Source organism: Mixophyes fleayi, chromosome 4 (genome assembly GCF_038048845.1).
Source record: "Mixophyes fleayi isolate aMixFle1 chromosome 4, aMixFle1.hap1, whole genome shotgun sequence".
Classification (NCBI taxonomy): Eukaryota; Metazoa; Chordata; class Amphibia; order Anura; family Limnodynastidae; genus Mixophyes; species Mixophyes fleayi.
Window position 1 is genome coordinate 157,882,855 of NC_134405.1, and position 21,008 is coordinate 157,903,862.

General features: G+C 38.7%; 1 long non-coding RNA gene across 1 annotated transcript in view; it reads right to left on the reverse strand.

Moving 5' to 3' along the window:
* Window positions 1–1,439: 1,439 nt before the first annotated feature.
* The window catches only part of LOC142152253 (uncharacterized), a 71,033-nt gene continuing 51,464 nt past the window's right edge, over window positions 1,440–21,008 (reverse strand). The window contains exons 2-3 of the long non-coding RNA XR_012691310.1: window positions 3,072–3,170; window positions 1,440–2,076 (exon numbers count right to left, since the gene is read on the reverse strand). This is a non-coding gene — a long non-coding RNA (uncharacterized LOC142152253). The remainder of the gene's footprint in view (window positions 2,077–3,071; window positions 3,171–21,008) is intronic.

Below are 21,008 nucleotides of genomic sequence, written 5' to 3' on the forward strand. Positions count from 1 at the left end.
CTAAAGATGTGAAAGATGTGCAATGCTTTATTGGATTCGCCAACTATTACTGCTGCTTTTTATGGAACTTTTCTAAAAAAAAATGTATCTCTGCATTGACCCACAAAACTCTCACTTTCAAATTGTCTGCAGAAGCTCAACAAGCCTTCACCACTTTAGAGAAAGCATTTACCACAGCTCTGGTCCTACTTTACCTTATGATGTGGAGGTAAATGCACCAGACAAACCTATAGGAACCATTCTGTCCCAAAGACAAGAAGAAAATATGCTTCTCCATCCTTGTGCCTTTTATACATGGAAATTATCACCAGGTGAACAAAATTATGTAATCAAAAATAAAGAGCTTTCTGCTATGAAAGCTACTTTTAAATAGTAGCAACACTTAGAAGTTTCAGTTTCCGTTGCTGTCTTCACAGACCTTAAAAGCTCTAATATCTTAAAATTACTAAGGGGCACATTTATCAATATTAACATAAAGTGAAAAATAGTTTTCAATCCTTATCGCAATGATAAGGATTGAACTATTTTTTCACATTTATGTACAACCCAGCACAGAAACAGCAGTTCCGAAAAACTGCTGTTTCTGTGATAAAAAAAATTATACTTACCCCCCTCTTCGGAACGTGATGTCCCTGGATCACCTCCTCGTCCTCTTCACTCTTCTCCTTTCAGCAATTGCGCATGTGCAGTTCTAAGAACTGCAAATGTGCACAAACATCTCGCTCGATCTCTGCTACTATAGTTGCAGAGAGCGAGCGGTGATTGACAGGGAGGGATCACATGATCCCTCCACACATGCGCTGTCCAGCTCTGCTCTTCGGAGCAGAGCTGACAGCACTGAGATTTCTCATATATGATAATGTACGCCAGCTTCAAGACAAGTTCCCGAAAAAACTATTTTTCGGAACTTGTTAGATTGCGAAGAGTCAGCATACTATTGAATGGTGACTGCTCCCCAAAACGAAGCAGAATTCAAAGCAGCAGATATCCACGATATCTGCTGCGATGCACCTTTAATAAATATGCGGGGGACACATCGGGGCATGGATTGTACGTTAAGTGCACAATAGTGCACCATCACAATTTGTTAAATATGCCCCTAAGAGACTTAATTCTCATCAGGCACTGTTCTTTGTTTGCTTTCAGTTTCATGTTACGTACCGACCAGGTTTTTGAAATTCAAAAGCGTACACACTGTCCCAACAAAGTGCAACTTTGGAAACCTCTCTCAGCCACTAGACTATATTCTTCCCAAAGAACTTATTCTTACAACTATTGGTTTTAGTCCTTTCTACACACTTTTATTACAACAATCAGGAAAGGCCACCTATACCCTGATATTTAAAAGATGCATACTGGGATCAAGATACAAGCAAATTTGTGTCTCACAAATAAATCTATATTTTGTGTTCTCACTGTGAAATTACAAAGCGAGGTCTCACAGTAAAATCGTAGTGCTTTAACTGATGGTCACCTAGGAGTCTGTAAAACTATGGAGTAAATCAGTCGACAGAAAGTGGTGAAAAGAGAACATACTTAAAACATGGACATACAAATAGAAAAAATAAATGTAGAAATGAAAACAAAAGGAAGGGAGTGTTCTGCTCATGAGAGAGCTTACATTCTAATTGGAAGAGTGCACAACTGAAACAAGAGGGACAAGTGTGGCTCAGAGTGGGGGTTGTGTGGGTAGTATAGAGAGGCATAGAGTAAGCTCTAATAATGAGATGTTTTCGGCATGGTAGAAAATACCACACATGAGAAGTCTTATAGGCTGGAATGAGAGTTGGTTAACAGAGTCGAGGCAAGGAGCAGATGAGAGGTAGATCTATGAGGGTGCATGGGAAAGTATATTGAGATGAGATTTAAGATGTATGCAGGGTTGTAATTGTTGAGGGCTTTGTAGGTAAGGATGATTCATTTCAATTGAATTCTGGAGGATATCCAGTGTAGGGATTTGCAAAGTAATGCAACTGTTGTGAAGTGACAAGAGAAGAAGATCAGTCTAGACGCTTGTGCCAGGAACAAAAATTCTTCATTCTTATCCAGCCAGGTTCCTACAAGCATGACCTGTTTCTTTAGGACAATAAAAACATATATATTGACACCGTTAAACAAACACTTGTATTGTAAGCTTAAAAAATAGTTTTTATGCATATAAGTGGCCAGCAACATCAAAAACAGTAACATTTTTTAACATTTAAGAATGTACACAATCATTACTCACATAATAAAGTAAAGAAATTAAAGAAATTAATATAGACAGCTAGTATCTCTCTATGGACCCCTCTGACCCAACTAGTGATGAAAAAATATCATTGTCCAATTAGTGGATCAGAAAGACAAATCAATATGACACACTTAGTCCCAATTGTTTGCAGATCTTATAGGCGTGCCAGAGAGAACTGTATTACAGCATTATTGAAATCAGGAGAAAGGAACAAACACAGATAAGTCAGCTTGATATTGCTCATGGCCTATGGGATTGCCCTCATCATCAAACGTTTTTGGGCCAGCGTCTGGAGTTTCATTAATGACCACCTGGTGACTTATTATTCCACTAACGGCTGAGTGAGCCATTTTTGGAATTTTGCCTGGAGATCTCAAAGTATCTAAGGGTAGGAAATTACTGCCAGCTGTCTCAGCAGCTGACAGGAAAAGTGTTCTCCTGATGTGGGCCCAACAACTGCCTCCTGCTCCAGCATTATTTCAGGCAAACCTATACCATATTTTCTGCACGGATTGGGTAGAGGCCTCTATGACAAAGGAAAAGAGTATTTAGGCCTTCTTTCAGGTTGTGGAAATGTTTATTGACACTCTATTGGACCCGCTTAAGCACCGTATGCAACAGTGCTTTAGGGACACTGTTTGGTTTCAGACCAGGATGTGTATAAATGATCCACCGATCACTTACTCCTGATTTTATTGTACTTGTGCTCATTGTCTCTGGGGTGGCTCTCATGTTCGATGTATATTTTATGTTTCACTTCACATATGTTACCCCTCATTGAAATATATATTATATGGCTCTTGTAATTCTATTTTTGATACCCTGGCTCATTGTTACTCACCGATATTGATGCACTACTTCTTGTTTCATATACCATTTTCACCGTAAACTGTATGCCTGTTCCGCATTGTCTCTCGTTTGTTCTATGTATTTAAACATGCTTCAAAAAAAATAAAGAAATAAAAAGTATATAAGTTAGCTCTCACAGCTGTCGAAGTCAAATAATTGGATGAAGTAAATCAAATTGATTGATGTCGTTTTACCGTGCAATTGCGATTAGTACGCCACATGTTATGACACGATTGCACAGATAAATAATGCACAAATATACTTACACTCACACATTCTCTTGTAAATAGTTTACCTTAAAATAGGTCCAACACACAGTCGTTTATAGTCAGATTTAGTAGGATTTATATTTAAATATAATAATGTTAAAAGCACTTTATTGAGATCTAAGGTTCAGGATACAGGAAACATATCATGTTTGGTATCATTCTAATTCCCTATTTATCCTCAGAGATCCGTTCCTATCGGCTAAGAGATCGCACCTTGCGTATGCAGGTTATGGATGATAGGGAATTAATGATCAGAATGATATTGTGTGTATAATGTAAATAGACCAGTTTGAACCAGCATTTCGGTGGGAAGATACAATGCAGCTGTTGTAGAGTTGATCCCCACCCTTGGAGGGCATCGTTTGAACTTACCTATGTCCTGCATTATACCAGACTGTCCTGAAACCTGAACCAATAGAAACATGCCAAACCATTTCTATTGTTTTCAATGTAACATCAACTGTATATATACTGAACTCTGGGACTAGCATACAGTCTTCTTGACCACAGACTTCAGGATTGAATGACTCTATTCTGGATCCAGGGCGCTGCGTATGTAATTGGCTGTACTTATTTTATTAAATTGTTATTTGTTGCATCCTGCTATATTTTGCTATTAAATTTAATTTTGTGTTGGAACCACACAAATCGCAGCGGACAATGTTTTATTGGTAAGCGATAAAATAACTTTAATTTTACTTTCCTTAGTAAATGTGTAGTTCTCCATTCCTTCACAAGATTAAAAACATGTCAAAATAGTATTGTCACAATATAGCTCCCAAGTAAAAGTTTGCACAATTTATGTACCGTGATGCTTTTCTCTGCTTAGCTTTGTGGCTTCACAAGGGTCTTTTTTCAGACCCATTGAGATTGTAAGATCATGAGAGTCTGTGGATTTGATATCACAGTTATCTCCCTTTTATGGTTATGATACATACTAGTAATTGTGGAAAAATTAAATTTTTTTCCTCTAAAGGGTCTCCTCTAGCTCCTCTCACAGCTCGTCTTTTTTTTACACAAATGGTTATCCAGAGGATATCATATCTGACCAAGCTGTTCAGTTTACCACACAGTTTTATAAAGCTTTTTTTGATATGCTCCGAATAGATAGATACTTATTCACCACCTATCATCCTAGTCCAACAGACAAACAGAACTAGTAAGCTAGATCTTGGAGCAATACTTGAAAATACATATAGATATGTTTTCAGCAAGATAATTGATCTCAGCTACTACCGATAGCGGATTTTGTATACAACAAAGCTCTAACGTAATTCACCACCAAGACACCATCCTTTGCCAACTATGCATACCATTCTTTCTGAACTGGATGCTCCCTGCCAGCTATTACTGAACTATTCATAAGATTCATTGAGTCATACTTCAAGAGGGCTCAATAGTGTTACAAGCACCAAGCTAGACTTGGTCTGCACCATATCCTTACCATGTAACTTCACTGTTCATTTTGAAATTTAGTTCTTCAACTAATTCCATTAAAAAAATATCATGTGTCCTTGCTACAGTCTGCGCATCCATCATTAAAGCTTCCAAAAGCTCCACTACCAGGGTTATTTTATCAAGGCTGCTTTCCCACAATCTCTACACCCTGCCAGATGTCTGACAATTTTGTGTGTCACCTCCTGTAAGTACAGTAATAAATCTCTATTAGTAGGATCCGTTTTATGGTCTCTTTAAAACAGACAGGGGTGGCTGCGTCTATCGTGCGGAGTTAAGGAGATAAAGGAGTCTTATATGGTGCATTATTTACCCCACCAAATATGTAGTGTGCCATCTATGGAAGGCTAGAAAACAACTCAATTTTGACAATACTTTTTGATTTATTTATTTGTGGCCTAACAGTTCATTTTTCAAGACAGTTTTTTTGAGAGCTGGGCTATCTTCTATAGTTCTAAGACAATAATCCACTTGTCTTGAAAAATGAACTGTTAGTCCAAATAAATAGTATCTCCAAGTATTGCAGAATTCCACAATGTATATTATTACAATTCAACTACTATAGCTATGACATTACATGAACCAGCTCACAAACTGTACTACAAACTATTTATATTATAGGCACAAAAGGACCATTTACCATTTTACCCAGCCCAAATATTGTTTGTTCTTTTCCTAATAAATGCAAATAGGTTGTACCTCATTCTAATGAAAGCAAACAGCTTTACATGAGGTCACTACTATATGTTTATATGGACATTGTAATACCTTCCAGGGAATGTTTGGCAGGCAGAGTATACTTTTTTGCCCCTTTTCGTAATTTAAGATAAATGGTGGAAATACATTCTTTATCAAACAGTATACAGTACATAGCTTTTTCAGGAATTTATAAACACATAGTCTACAGAAATACATATTTAAAAATATGATTCATTTATTTCAAAATAATTGTAAATACATTACCAAGAAAGTGTTAATAACACACAGTGGATAATAATATTTAATAGATAACTAAGAGAGAAAATAAATGTATTTGTCAGCATAACTTTTTAAGTTACTGGAATTTATTGTCCTGTGTTTATATGAAATGAACTTGCTGTGTATGCGCAAATGTGAAGACCTTGTAATCCATGTTCTGGACAAAATGAACAAAGAGAGGCTGTCTAATAACTACAGTACTTATACTGTCAATCTGAAAAATCTGCTGTAAGGTAAATAATTCAATTCTATGCATGGGGCCCACAGAGCGGCCAGGGCTGATTACAAGGCCATGTGCGAAGAAATACTATTATACCAGGTAGCAATGGTTATGTTTACATTGCAAATTGAAACTTGATATTCTGGAGTTTAGGAGCCTGATTTAAAGTGAACTTTAAAGATGTCCTGTATTTGTATAAGATACATCTGTACACTTGCGTTTCCATGTCTGTGTTTGAGTTACACGCATCTTAAGATCTTAGCTAAGATAATTCATTTCAATATTACCTTGCATCAGCATACCTTCACTGTACTGCACTTGCATGTTACATGCTTGTTCTGCCTCTCTGAGTGCAAGGGGCCACAAGTGGAACTCTAAATACGGATACAAGTCTTACACATGCACAGTTCATCATTTCGCTCTAAGTTGTATCTTTATGTCATACAAATGCACAATAAGGCCCTAGGTATTTTTAGTGGAACCTTGAATCATGGTTAAGACTACTGAAAGTGTAAAAAAAAGTTATTGTTAAACAGAATGTGATTTCAGATATATTTTCATTAACAGGGTCCTCCACAAAATAATAACTATGTACAGATAGTGGACAGTTCAGGATAATGGCACTTGTGGGCCCTCAAACATCATTGGTCTGAAGCGGCAAAATGACAATCTCAGGTGACAAAGTCTTATGGCATATTTTTCTTGAAGTGTTTATTTGAGGATAAATTGTGATATAAATATATAAATTGTAATATCCCCAGGGGCAGATACACTCTTGGGTGGGGTTTCCTGTTGCCCAAAAACCCCCCTACCCATGGCCTGATTTTTAGCCCCGCGGCCTGCTTACCAGGAATTCTCACTGCATTTGCATTTTGGCTATTTAAGAGTCAGCTGCCACAGAATTGACTGAGCAGTACAGTGCCCATTTCTGATAGGTGATGGCCACTATTTCTTATTCTTCCCCAATGAAGCTATGTATTGGTCATGCTGATGACCATGACACAGGAAAAGAGCAGACATGTCAGAGACAAGTGTAGCACAGCAGAGGAAATTGTGTACTCAGTCGCAAGCAGCTATATCCTCCCCATACTACGCACCTGTGAGAAAACATTGTGTAGGTCCGTGCTAACCAGGCCAGATATGCATGATTCTATATATTAAATGTGACTAGTCATTTAAAAAAAACTTTATAATACATGATATATTTATAAATCCACTTAGATCTGAATTCACAATTCCATTTTGCCAAAATAAATTCAACAAGTATGACTTCATAAAATGTATTGTAGTCTCTGGCCAATTCTAAATTGTTTTATTACTTTTATTACTTTTAAATATAAATATATAAATAATATATTTCGGCATACTAATAGGTCTAATCTATGCAAATCAAATAATGGGATCTTTCTATTTGCTAAATAACAGCGAAAATACACAATTCCTGCAAAATAATGAGCGGACAGACACAAATATATTAGCGCTAGCACTTTTATTCTTTTTTTTCAATGGTCAACATATTATTTTACCTAGATCAACTTTGCCAGTTAAGACATGTCCTTCTTTTATTTGCTATTTATAAGTGTTCATCAGTGTTCATGGCACTAACACACTAGTTATCTAAACTCCATTAGGAGTACATTCAAGGTGTTTTTTACTTTAAAAGAGAAACTTTATTTCAGAGTTTAAAAAGATTAAAATTTCAGTCCAATAACTTGGATTAGTATAAGATAGAAATGGTACGTTTTATTATATATTTGTCTTTTTACTGATTGCTTTTTAAACATTTTATTTTTAACTGACACAAATAATAGTTACAATTGGCTCAATAATAATTACTGTTTGCTTTTGAGTCTGAAAGTAAACTTCACGTTTAATGCTGTCCTATTAGTAGTTGTCTAAATATCGGTTCAAATTATGTCATGTGTTTTATGTCATATCTTGTATGCTAACATTATGTTAATATGGTTCCATTACTAGCACGATAAAACAGCAAGCTGCAGTAAAACAGAGTAGCCTAAGGTATATATTTACTAAACTGCGGTTCAGACGAACTGCTGATTCTCTGCGTTTTTCTGTCATTTTTTAAAACAGTAACTTTATTAAAGACAAAATCGTTGGTATCGCGGTTTAGTAAATATACCCCTAATAAAAACAATTCCCAATGGGTTTTTTTGGGGGGATACCTCGTGAGATATTTTGGCCAGCAGAGCAAACAAACACATTCATTTACATTACTCCCAGTGAAGTTACAAAATTGCTATTTTGCTCCAAACTAAAGCGAAACTACAAAATGTTCTACCTAATATTTTTACTTATACGTGTGTCAATATTTTAGATTAATAGCACTTAATTATTGAATCCCGTTGCTTCAGGTAAGCCTAAGTATATGGGCAATTGACAGACAGTTGCCTCTTATTCGTCAGGAGTTTCTTGTAGATTATACAGACATAAAAAAAACCTGTGATTATGTAGTTTTGGGGCTGCCTATGAAAGAAAAACAAGCAATGCGGATGCTGAACGTAAATAGGAATTAAATCAAAACCACAGAACACAAACCGGGCATAGCAAAATCAACAATTTGGAATATCTAGAATAAAAGAAGGAAAACATTGGTTCAATCCCTTCCTGTATTTGAGCTTACTGAAGATTTTAATCAGATGCATTGATCTCTGTTACATGTAAGTCCATGAGTTGAAAGTGGAGAAGTTTAAGGGTGGTTAAGTCATTTCTGCAAAACCTACTGCTTTAGAGGGATATGATTGAAAAATATAAACGTGTGTGCATTCTAGGGAACAAGATTGTAAACATGGAATTTTATGTATAGTTCAGTAGTGTTAGTGGGTTAATATATTTACTGTTTTTTGTGCTGGCAGATAGCAATGTAATATATTTGCTGTCTGTAAAGGTATTAACGGTTGGCAACAATGAGTTTCATTGTTGCAAGACTGTCATGGACACCAGATTAAAGGAGTGCACATTTTTATTTTAAATTTAGTTTTCCGTACAAATATTGAAGGAGTAAACCCTTTACAAACATTCACAATTTTACATTTTGCAGCTATCAAAGGCAAAGCTTCTTCCACTTGAGAGGAAAGCTAAACTTAAAGCCTCTCTTGTACTCTCATTAGCTGTAATCTGTATAAAAAAAAAATCTGACATAGAGTGAAAATGGATGTCACATCAGCCCCTCTTCCTGTTCATTGCACCCTAGACCAAAAGCAGTGAAAATAGCTGGTGATTACCTTAAAGATAAAACATTATTTAAGGCTTCTATCTACGTTAACGATTTCAGTTGTTGAGTAGGTGAAGGTGCAGTAACATAAGGCAGCCAATCAGATGCTCGCTTACAACTTTTATTATACAACCTGCACCAGTGTAATCAAACCTAAACTCTGATTGGCTAATATTATATATATAAATATATATATATATATATATATATATATATATATATATATATATATGTCTGTATGTATGTGTGTTCTGATGTGAGTGAGTTCTCTGTACAGCGCTGCGGAATTAGTGGCGCTATATAAATAAATGGTAATAATAATAATAATATATAGCTGAACATTTACACTATAACAGAAGTTGTAACACACAGGCCCCTTGTACTCGGACATTGTTCAGTGCAGCTGACAGAGTTCTTTGGAATGCTTTGTGATCATTTACCTTTGAAATAGTTTGTCATCGGGTAAAGAACTGCAGTAGGAAGAAACAGAGGATATGACAGCAAAGGAGCATTGTAACTGAGGAAAACAATGATGCATTGATGTCATCAGGATATGTACATCTGACATTTCTTCTTTGTATTCTTCCTACTTTGTACCAGATATAAATAATGTTATGTAGAAATAGTTAAATGAAATCTGAATGAAAAAGCTGAAATCAGTTTAGTGAATATGATTGTTTTGTAATGAACTGGATTAAAATTTAAATTACATCCTAATAAAAGGTGTATATAATATTAACAACAAACATTGCTGTATATTAATAACAGAAATATTTATCTAACAAACAATTTAGTGGGGCATTATTTACATTTATGGAGTGTGTTTTTAATAAAAATGTGTGTGATATTTTGCACATTATCCCAACACAAAATGACAGCGTATATATCCCGTCTTTCATTAAACAATTTCCATAAGCATAGTCACGGAAAATTGCAAATTAACCTAAATAACATATATCAGTATCTCCATGACCTTAGCTTGTACCTGCACTCTGAGTGCTACATTGTGAATTCATACACAGTGCTACCCTGTGTATGAATTAACCACAGTAAAACTAACATGATCAGTTACATACTGTGGAGTGCTAGAAGATTTTATGTTGCAGTCCAAAAGGAATTTTTTTTGTTTATGTTATAATCCACTACATATTTTAATTGTGGATTTTTCAGAAACCAGCGTTATTTTTAATTTGTTGGAAACAATTGAATTCAGCCAAAAATGCATAACTCGTTTATGATCTTAATAATAGTGAGCTTGCTGATTAAGTATGCATTGCAGTGCACAATTAAATACAGTTTTGTATTAACTGTATTATTTGAAATGGATGTCTAGTCTACAAAGTTTTTCCCTAAGCTCTGCTTTTCTGAGTAACAATACAGTGGGGCCTCTACTGGGATCATTACCAAGATACAGGCTGTTGGCAGTTTTCTTTTTCTAAGCATTACTGCCTGAAAAACAAAGAGACAGAGGGGTAAATTTATCAAGCTGCGGGTTTGAAAAATCAGATTCTAGTTATCATTTATTTAGTACATTCTACAAAATGACAGCTAGAATCTGATGGGTTGTTATAGGCAACATCTCCACTTTTTCAAACCCGCAGTTTGATAAATTTATCCCAGGGACTATTTTCATGGCAGCACTCAAATGAACAGGCATTGTGGCCTCCAATTGAGTTCCTCCTTCCTGCTGATACATATAAGGTCCCTGGACATGGATGGTTGTGAAAACAGTGGCAGAATAAGTGGGATGTATCTCAGAAACAGTGGAATCCCATGGAGAAACTCACTGCCTCTTCTATATAGTTTTAATGCATGTTATCAGTAGACATATAGAGATGAACAGTGCTATGTGATGCCTACTTAACTGGGAGAGTTATTTTCACCACATAATAATAGCTTGTGGTGGACCACATTGTTTTACAGTATGTAAAAAAGCTAATGGAAATATAGCTACTGATTTGTTTTTCAACATTGAACCATTTATTATCTATGTGGTAGGTACAGTTGAATGAGATTAAGTTTCTTTGAAAAGGTGATTGTTCTCCCGCAAACTTGGTGTTAACCTCTTAATTGTACAATGGGTAATAAAAATGTACCATTCAATAATTCATGATGTATTTATAAATAGAAATCTTGGGTGGGTATTATTATTTGGTAGCTAATTATTTTTCTTTACATTTCAAACAGCATAATGTGGTTGTACTCTGCCATATGTATTACTATAGAAACAACCATGATTTTGTAGACGAGATTCCCTAACATCAAACTAATTTATAGAAAGAAAACAGGACTACAGTAACTAGAAAATGCTGTAGTGCAAACTGGGTAATGTTACATTTTCTAATATGGCAACATGGAGTATTTTTTTTCTTTTTTACAAATCATGAAGGTGAAATACATTATTCAGTGTTAACCTGACATCCCATTGCAGCTCAATTAAAAAATAAAGAATTAACTTTCCACTCCATTATAGACAGCAGCAACTCCTCCCATATTGCCAGTGTCCACATGGGATCTGAGACAGGCCAAACAGTTGAGTTGCTAGGATATCATCATCATCCCCATTTATTTATAACTCCGCAGCGCTGTACAGAGAACCCACGCACATCAGTCCCTGCCCCATTGGGGCTTACAGGGACAGTATGTTCTTGGAGTGTGGGAGGAAACCGGAGCACCCGGAGGAAACCCACGCAAACACAGGGAGAACATACTAACTCCTCACAGATAAGGCCAGGAATTGAACTCATGACCTCAGTGCTGTAAGGCAGAAGTGCTAGCCACTTAGCCACCGTGCTGCCCACTGTGTATGAATAAACAATGCACATTATGCATGACTGAGCAAACTGCCTAGCTGTTAATCACTTTCTGCGAGTTTAGTTACAGAAGCATGCCCCCTACACCCGCCATACGTGGCAACTTGCTGCAGGATTGTGATAGAGAGCATGGTGGGCATTTTTAGGTTAGTATAATCTATTCAGCTCAGTACAGCTTTTATGTATATTAAAGTCAAACTTGTTCTTTACTTTGCATTTAACTACATTGATAGAAATTAAGGATTTCATTAAGTGGAGGTCTGTATAAAGGGATGTGTTTACTGCGGGAAATGGAGTGTGTTTATTTTAATAAAATATCAAATTAGGGTTTTGTAATTTTTATTCTTAATTATGTAATAAAGTGAATTTTTATTGACCTCTTACTCATTGTTCTTAAGTTTGACATAGAAAGCACTTTCACAGCCTGACTTCCCATTGATACAAGAGAGCTACTTTAGCTGCAATCATTATTAGTGTATATTTGTACAGAGACATCACATTATGCAGTGCTTTCCAGAGAGTATAGAATCATTCATGTTAGTCACTTCCCCTACTAGTATATATGGTAGCTTAATTGGCTTTCTGCTTTCACTCTGATCATGAGATAGTAGAGTGGAATGGGAAATGTGTGATCACTGAAATGATCACTGAGTGGAATAGGAAATGTGAGAGCTGACCCTCCCCAAGACATTTTTACAATAAATGCATGTATGATTTTACACATATAACTTCATTAATACAGTCAATGAAATTCCTTCTCAAAGTGGTCAGCGGTTACCATTGAGCAGTGCCGTAACTAGACATTTTGGTGCCCTGGGCGAGACAGGGCATGGGCGCCCCCCATCTTAGTGGAAGTGACACTTGCGGAGTGGGTGTGGCAACCTACTGTGGGGGTGTGGCTAGCGCTTTAACTTCTATGTGTCTCACTGATAGTTCTGAAAGCTGATTCAATAATAAACCAGCTGTGAACCTCACTGAGAGTGGACACCCTGCCTCAGTGTAATTACGTGTTATATATGAGAATTTGACTTACCGTCCCTCAGTGATGGGGTCCAAATGAAAATGGTCCATCCACTGTGCCATGAGACAGGTCAGGTGGCGTGTTTCTCCTTCTCTAGCTGTTTTACCTGGTCCTGGTCTGGGGCACAGGGGTAAGCTGTTCTAGAGAGGGGTTTCAAAGAAAATTGGCTTAAAATAAAAATCAGCAAAACCTCACCAACTCTCCCCATTACAGCCAGTAGCTGTACCAACCTCACCCTGCACCAATGCCAACCCCTCTACCCACACTACACCAATGCCACCTCCTCTACCCACACTACACCAATGCCAGACCTGTCCTCACACTGCACCTTTGCCACCCCCTCTACCCACGCTACACGAATGTCAGCCCTGGCCCCACACTGCACCAATGCCACCCCTTTACCCACACTAAACCAATGCCAGACCTGTCCCCACACTACACCATCTCCTCTACTCACACTACACCAATGCCAGCCCTGGCCCCACACTGCACAAATTACACTCCCTCTACCCACACTACATCAATTCCAGACCTGTTTCTACACGGCACCTATGCCAGTCCAATTGTGACATGTAGGAGGGTAGAGGAGGGTAGAGGAAGGGAGACAAAAGCTTCACTTACCTGGTGGGGGAGATAAAAGCTGATACCTGAGGGGAAGGAGGACAGAAACTGTCACACACATAGGGGGTGGGGGGTCAGAGGCGGGCAGAGGCTCTCACAAGGAAAGGGGTGGAGACAGAAGCTGTCACACTCAGGGAGATATCTTATGGAGACAGATATACATTTGGACGAAGCCCTGCCCACTTTCAAATAAGCCATGCCCCTCCAAGGTCCGTGAATCGGATGGTATGCCAAAGCTGTCACACACACAGAGATGAGGTGAGGGGAGAGTGTTTGTACAAGAGGCGTGGAGGAGAGAGTCTCACACTCTTGGTATGTAGAACATGGGCTCTAAAGAGGATCCGGGTGCTGGACACCATTTTGGAATCACTGAGTGCCGGTAATCTGCGGTCACAGAGCCAGGGCACAGAGGCAAGTAGCGGGTGGCTGTTGCGCCTCTTTGGGCTTGCGCCCTGGGCGACAGCACCGCCCACAGCACCCTAGTGATGGCTGTGCCACTGAGTATGGATGCTCGGGCTCGGTTTTTCAAAAACCAAGCGTCCCCTGAACATCCCAAATCCAAGTACAATGCCGAGCCGCCTCTGTACTTTTCTGCATCCTTGGAGCTGAAATCTAGGCAAAACGCCATGATCGCTTTGTTGGATCTAGTGGGTTTTGTATTCCATAAGTACCTCCCTCCCTGCAGATTTGGCACCATTTCTCAGACAAACACAGGAGGGGTAGCAGTGTTCTTATCAGTATCCAGTTTTCAGTGCCATTGCTCTGTGTCATTGCTCACACAGAAACAGTAGGGGTAGCAGTGTTTTTCTCACTCTCCAGTCTCCAATGCCATTGCTCAAACAGAAACAGAAGGGATAGCACTGTTCTTGTCACTCTCTAGTCTTCAGTGCCATTGCTCAGTGCCATCGCTATGGATCATGATCAGTTGACATAATAGCAGGAGCACCAATCAGCTGCTGGCATTAGTCATGATGATACCAGTCCTTGTACATCATCCTTTAAAGCCTATGCTCAAGGGCATAGTGGGCTAAGTCAGGGGAACTGAAATCCAAAACACAAGCTTTTACATTGGTAAAGAAAAACAGACCTCTCTAATAAAGGGAAAGTTTACTGTAGAAAAGCCTAAAATTTCCATTCTACCCAAAATAGCAACAAGCAATACAGAATCAGTTAGCTCTATTCTCTCAGCTAGATCCCACCACCTGCAATCTGCACTCTCATCATCCTCACCATCATCCTTACCCTCATCAGTATGTACACCATCCTCTAACAATTTTAATTTTGTGAGGATGGAAGTCTGTGTACTTTGATATAATTGGCGGTAAAGGCCTTCCTCGTGGAATTTGTAGTTATTTTTACGGCAGAGCTGTCATAATTTTTTTGGCAATTCTTTTACACCATATCAGATGTCAAAATGTTGTGCTGATTCATTTCCATCACCACTGGGTCTCTTGTGAAAGGTAAGTTTTTCCTAGCAGAAGTTTCCTGAGAAACTGAAGGTGGAGACTTTGTCGTTTCATGTACCACTTGAGCTGACAACTAGCTCACCAGGATCTCATTGCATCTCTTGATGTCTGGGTCAGTTAGAAAGAAAGAGAAGACATAGCTCTTAAACCTAGGATCAAGCACAGTTGCCAAAATGTAGTGATCCAATTTCAAGATGTTGATAAATCTTGGATTCTGCCGAAACAAATAAAGTACTTGATCTACAAGTCCAACATACTTAGCCTAATTGTTTTGTTTCATCTCCACCTTCAATTTCTCTAGCTGCTTTTCCAAAAGTTTAATTAGGGGAATAACTTGACTCAAGCTAGCAGTGTCTGAACTCTCTTCACAAGTGACTACTTCGAGTGGTTTAAGCACCTTGTACAATACGGAAAGTATTCTCCACTGTGCTTAACTAAAGTACATTCCCCCTCAAATTCTATTGTTCTTGCAGCTATCACAATCTCTTACATGCTGTTGCAGAATACAGAAAATGACCCAAAATATTTTGGGACACAAACAGGATCTCTTGCTTGTCACTGTCACTTTCTAAAAAGCCTTGTACCACCAAGTTGACTGTGAGAGCAAAACAGGGAATGTGATAGAATTCTCCCCACTGTAATGCTCTCACAATATCGGTGGCATTATCAGAAATCACATATCCTCAGCAGAGCCCAAGCAGGATAAGCCATGTTGCAATGACATTCCTTAGTTGTTCAAACAGGTTGTTAGCTGTATGCCTCTTAGTGAAGCAGGTGATACACAGAGTAGACTGCCTCTGAAAGATCTGACAATTCCTTCTTGCACTGTTTTACATTTTGGCCTTGGTCTATCAGCTTGTGTAACAGTCGACAATTCAGGTGTCAAAAGTACTGTTAGGTCACCAATTCACATGATGGACAGTATTATTAGGTAGACTCTTCAAATGTAGACAGTATTATTAAAGGGCTAGGGATATGGTTAAGGACAGGGATAGGGACAGGTCTAGGGATAGGGATAGGGACAGGTCTAGGGTTATGGAGAGGTCTAGTGATAGGATTAGGGACAGGTCTAAGCATAGGGACAGGTGTAGGGGATAGGGATAGGTCTAGGGATAGAGTTGGGGATAATACTGTCTACATTTCAACTGTTGTCCTAATAAAACTGATACTGATCCAAAACCAAAACCAAAACACAGGGGTCAGTGAAGATCTCTACTATTGAGTAACTCTTTTTTTATCTTGTGATCAACATAAAGGGGCCTACAGGAGTAATCATTTTTAATATTTGTCATGATAAATCTATTGTACTAAATTGATTCATACAATCTCTTTTCTACATGATTAACATTTAACTGAAGGCATTGGTTAAGACAAGTTGCTACTATAGGTGCCATGGACCCTCCAGTCTTCCTCTGGGAACTGGTTACGATATTTCAACTGTAAAATCCAAACAATTTTCTTGCATTTCTGATTTCATGTACCAACTTGTCCTGTATTGTCACAATAATTATAGTGCCTTTATCTCCAAGAGTCAAGTTTTCTTTTTCAAACAATTCCACAACTGTATTTTTTTAATCATTTAAAAAGTAATGCTGTTGAGGGCCATCTATATATTATGCAGGATTTTTATTTTTATGTGGCTTTAAATAAAACTCTTAACTTAGTGGGGGTCATTTACAAAGCAAAAAATAACACTTCTCCTTAGATCAAGGCAAGAATGGCTTTTGATTCCTTGGACATAGTACAATGAGCAATAATACACTTTGCCCATTTATTGTTCAGTACGCTTATTGTCTGGTATACATGCAGCTTCATTGGTTGCAGTGTTGTGGACATGAAAAATCTATATATTAATGTAGTACCTACCTGCTCATTTGGATCATTTTGTTATCTCAATAAACAGCATGTTGGTGGTAGTAAGGGGGCACTGAAGCTGCCTTTATGTCAAGTGTGCTGTTTATTCATTTTATATTTTTCAATTGCACTGCCTTCACAGTGCAAACATTGTATCCCATTAAAACTGTAAAATACCACCATCTCCTAGGTATCTGGAAACCAGGTAGTATATTCCAATTTTCCATATTTCTCATTGCAGCGCTTTAAATTTTTTGTGCACAAAATCTTTTAATGGCAATTTTAGTGTAGAGATGGTTGCAAAAATGCAATAAAGAACAAATATTGGAGCTCAAAGCACAATATTTCACACACATGTTAGCAGGTAGAATAAAAGTCATATGACCTGATCAGACCCACAACATACTATTTCTGGGCAAATAATTAGTTTATAAAAGCTTAGCTGCACAAAAGACTACAAAGGTCCTTTTCTCCACACCCAGGTGTATGATCACACACAGGCTGATCTGGATGTTCAGCTCAAAGCGACGGGACCCCTTCAGTACTTGGGCAAAAAGCCATAAGGGGTATAGGTATGTCTGTTCCCCCCCTATCTTTATGCTGCTCACGTAGCCCACCTGGCATCCATCCCCCTTTATCCCTCTTCAGCGACATTGCTGCGCCAGTGATTCCCTAATCCCTCCCACTGGGGATAGTTAGCATGGTCAGAGGATGTAGGCACGTACAGGCTGAAAGCATTCATCCTCTATCTGTGTCTTCCAACATGTCCGATTCTTATCTGAATATTTTAAATGTAATTATTATTGAAAATTACTCTCATTTTGAGATTACGATTGTGGGTTATATTCCAGCAAGTGTGATAAGCATTAGAACAATAGGACACTTCAGCTATTTACAACCCAATGCTATCATTTGCTACTAAGTTGGACTTTTCTTATTTATATACTGACCACTAGTTCACATTAATTTAACTCAAGTTAACTCTACTAATAGTGTCCATTAACTACTAAACAATAGCCAAGTTGCTTTATGCAACCTTACTATGGCTACTATTAGTATTACTGGTATAACCCTGGCTTCACCAGTATCTCTCATGCTGCTGCTACTGTAAATTTTAAGGGCCTGATGCAGAGTTGTTAGCAAAAAGGACATAAATTACTGTAAAAAAGAAAACAGAGATTTCACACATATGTAGAACTGTACACATCTTTAGATACGTCCGCTTCTGCATCGGCAGCATATGCGCTTGGTCTACAAGTCATCATCATCATCATCAGTGTGTTTTTGCATCTGTCCTGCAGCAGGTGCAAAGCATATGCCTCCTAACAGGCATATATGTCCACATTTGCCATAAACACGCCCTTATTACACCGCTTCATCAAGGGGTTGATTGGATACTTAAAGTGGCCCTGGAAAGAATTCTGAAAGTGGCCTCATGTAGGCAGGACCAATTCAACTCTAGGCGGTGCCAACACCAAAGTAGGTGGTGTTAGCACACTGTTATTCCTAGTCACGACAGTGGTAGGTGAGGCGAATGCAACACGCAATGTTAGGCGGACCTAAAAGGCAAAATATATTGCAAGACAAGACAGTATTATACTGCTCTGCATGTTAATGTAGCCATTATTAGTGATAGATATACAATACAAAGAGCATACTGTGCTTGCTATACTATACAGACGGCATCCTAGTGACATACATAGTGATATACAGTATAGAGAGCATCTTTATGACCACCATACAATACAAAGAGCAACCAATTGACCACAATACATAGAGCAACCTAGTGACCACAATACATCACAGAAAGCATCCTAGTGACCACTATGTAAAACAAATGGCATTTTGTGACCGTCACACAATACCATCCCTCTCATCATTAGTTACCCCCTCCTCGAAATCATTAACTCCTTCAGCATCATCATAACATATGTACTGAGAGATATTAAAATGAGTTGTTTACACACATATGCGATTGCAATATAAACTGGATGATCTATCAATGTATAGGTTATTGTATTTTTAAGCAATAATATTGTGCTGGGTATTCTAATAGAGATGAATTGTCAACTGTGAATACATTTGAATGGCTACAATTCAGTATGTGGCTCTTTATTTCAGGGGCACCCAATAACAGATATATACAACAAGTTATACAGTATGTACTTTCGCAATGCATTTAAAATAATTAACAAGTTACATATATTATGATCAGAAGAAAATCTTATATTTTTAATGTATTTAGGACATAGATATGTGATGTGGAATATTACTGTGATATACAAGGAGATCTAAGACACTATAAGCACTATGTCAGTGGTTCCCAAACTTTTGCAGTTCGCGGCACCCTTAGAGTCTCCATAATTTTTTCAAGGCACCCCTCCAAAATAATTACTGTGCAGTCCTGTTTTAGAAGTAGTTGTGTCAAAAAATTGTTATAAGCATTTAGGTCAGGACAGAAATACTTATTTAGTTGTATGCAAAAATGCCCCCTCTGCATCCAGACACTCTGCCCCCTCTGCATTAAGACACTCTGCCCCCTCTGCATCCAGACACTCTGCCCCCAGACACTCTGCCCCCTTTGCCACAGACACTCTGCCCCCAGACACTCTGCCTCCTATGCATCCAGTCCCTCTGCCCTTTCTCACGCTGCCCCCTCTGCCCTCTCACGCTGCCACCTCTGCCCTCTCACGCTGTCCCCCTACTCTGCCCCCTCTCACACTGTCACCCTCCTCTGCCCTCTGTCACACTGTCCCCCTCCTCTGCCCCCTCTCATGCTGTCCCCCTCCTCTGCCCCCTCTCATGCTGTCCCCCTCCTCTGCCCTCTCTCACGCCGTCCCCCTCCTCTGTCCTCTCTCATGCTGTTCCCCTCCTCTGCCACGCTCCCTCTCTCTGCCCCCTCTGCCGCACGCCAGCCATAGAAAAAACAAACAACGTTTTTGTGTTGTTTGTTTTTTCTATGGCTGGCCCGCGGCACCCCTGTGACAGCGCCGCGGCACCCCTGGGAGCCGCGGCGCACACTTTGGGAACCGCCGCACTATGTGATTAATGTACACACATATTCTAACTCCACTGAAACAATCCTTGCTTGATAACCATTATCTATATAATAGTAAACAATAATGATACATTTTGATAAATTACATGCAGTGTACATTGGCAAGTGAATAAACTGAGTGCCATTATACATATATGTTTTGAATTCTAGATTATTTTGTTTCTGTCCCAAAGAATCTTTATTTGATCAAAGATTTTCTGTACAATAAATTAATATCTACTCACTGATAGCATACTCATTTTACATTTAGCAATATCTTGCTTTGCACACAGTGGCGAACTGGGGCATGAAGGGCCCACAGGGGGAATATAATTTTAGAGGCCAACCAGATGGGGTATGGCCAGCCACTGGAGAGGCATAACCAAACCACTAGAGATGGTGTGGTAAGCCCACGATGGACAGCTAGCACCATAGTGTGGTATATAAAGAATGCAATGTGTATATAAAGAGAACACAGTCTTGACCTGCCCCTTAGATTGGGCAGAACAGTCACCAAAAATCGGGATTGTCCCACTAGAATCAGAACATTTGACAGACTATCCTGCTCTCTACTACCTGTTCTTATCACTTTCACCACCTGTGGCTGCTGGTTTCTTTAGTTGTGTCTTGTCTGGATCTTGGAATGTTGGGGGCACTACTTGGAAAATTCCAACAAGCCGCGGCGTTAAATCAATAGGACCAACGATTAATACTTAGGTTTTCCTCCAGCTCATGCTCCTCAAACTCAGCTCCACATTCGATTAATAGCCCATAAACCACCCCATCTTAAATTAATAGTCCCCACTATAAAATGAAATTGCCCCACCTTCACCCCACAAGCAAAAAAGCACCCATTAATTAGCCACTATCTACCTCACACACCAGTGCCGTAACTAGACATTTTAGTGCCCTGGGTGAGACAGGGCACCGGCGCCCCCCATCTAAATGGGATTGCCATTTGCC